Raw genomic sequence first — 1,862 nt, 5'->3', positions numbered from 1 at the left:
TCTGCATGATACATTTCTTGTAATATATTATTACCACTCTGACAATCTAACGACAACCTGGGAAAACAACAGTAAATAGTATTGCCTCTATATGCTCGTAAGAATACAACACGATACAAAATAAATAAAATTCCATATAAGACAGGGTTTATTCACCGCAGAAAATCATTCTTCACATAATTTGCAATTCCTCTCAAATCCATCACAATTTAAATTTTGTTAACTGCTTCGGCCCATTCTTTTTTTAATGTATGTAAAAAATAAGAATGTTTCTCCTTCCCTTATTTTTTGAAATGTCTCTCTAATTAAATATTTAGAAAATTACCCTTATTGGAAACAATTAAATTTATGACAGAAACATATTTGTTATTCCTTTTACAAAAATGTCTCGAGAAAGAAAAAAAAACAGCCCTAGGGTTAATAATTAATTATATCTCAGAAAGAAAGGTATTGTTCTTAGCTTTTCCACTCTGTAAAATTATATACTTCTATAAATACCATAATACCTAACAGTACTTTTATAATATAAGGACATTACCCAGAGAAGAAGAAGAAAAATCTTAAACAGTCTATTCTGGGCTTACTTAGTACATAAGAAGAAGAGCATACTTCAATATTTATCGTACCCCCTGGAATTTCTTACCTAAGTCCTTTATGTTATTCTTATAGGGAATATGATGAGAGATGTACGTTTATTGTAAAAGAGATAATAAAAAAGAATATTTACACTCTTATGTAAAATTTCTCGCACACACTCTTAGAGTAAGAAAAAAATAGAACTCTTTCAAAATATAACGCGATCTCTGAAGCCTTATATCGTTTGCCTATTTTGAGCATGTTCTCATTTGTAAGTGCCAACTAAAATATATTTCTACATATTGCGAAATGGTGGAAGCCACAAGTTATATTTTATTATGCACATATACTATAGAGTGCTCTACAAATGTGTAGAGTATGCATCGAGGGAAACGCTCCATAATGTTGTTGCCTCTATTCAGAATTGTGAGATGAGTTCTGTAGGATATATTCTGACTACGCAGATTTCCCTCCTCTTATTAATTATCTTGCCTTATTCTTTCCTTCCCCCTTGAGTATGAATAGCATGCCTACCATATGCCTCTGAAGAAATTTTGATATTATTACTTACTTTTTTCGTCCCATTTTTCCCCAGATTCGATATCTCTCATATAAATATGAGAATATTGGAGAAGCACCATAAAATTGCAATATTTTACTACTTCCGCATTCAAATGAAATGCAAAATAAAATATAGATTACATAATGCAGAAGAATCGATGAAACCCTAATCACCATAAGAAAACAGTCTTATAACAATAATAAAAATTATGCGAAGAATTCATTCTATACCCATATGCAAGGATATGTATAGAATTATGAAAATCGATATGTCTTTTAAATTGCGAACCCGTCTATTAAATGTTAAGTGCTGCAGATATTACACAACAAATGTGACAATATTTATTTAGATCCATTACAACGGAAAACATAAGAAGGAAATATGTTCAATAAACACTTACATTAAATCAAATAATTAAATGTTTAAATAATGCATAGCAATATATTAGGATTTTCAGAAATCCTCTTAAGGATATTCTCTGCTATCTCTGTTAATTACATCTTTCTTTTAGTTGATATATGATGATGAGCAGTCCGTAAACAAGATTTGCAGCATATAGACCCGAATCATATCTTCACTTACGCACCATTTATCACAAAATGAGAATCTGCAGATAAAGAAGGGTCTCCAATGCTGCTCCTATAAATAAAGTCGCAAATTCACAGAATGCGACGCATAAAAAATTTGTTTGTACTATTCAACTAATATTATTTGACCACTGCCC

Source organism: Plasmodium inui (genome assembly GCF_000524495.1).
Source record: "Plasmodium inui San Antonio 1 unplaced genomic scaffold supercont1.46, whole genome shotgun sequence".
NCBI classification, from domain to species: domain Eukaryota; phylum Apicomplexa; class Aconoidasida; order Haemosporida; family Plasmodiidae; genus Plasmodium; species Plasmodium inui.
This window is presented reverse-complemented; position numbering follows the sequence as displayed.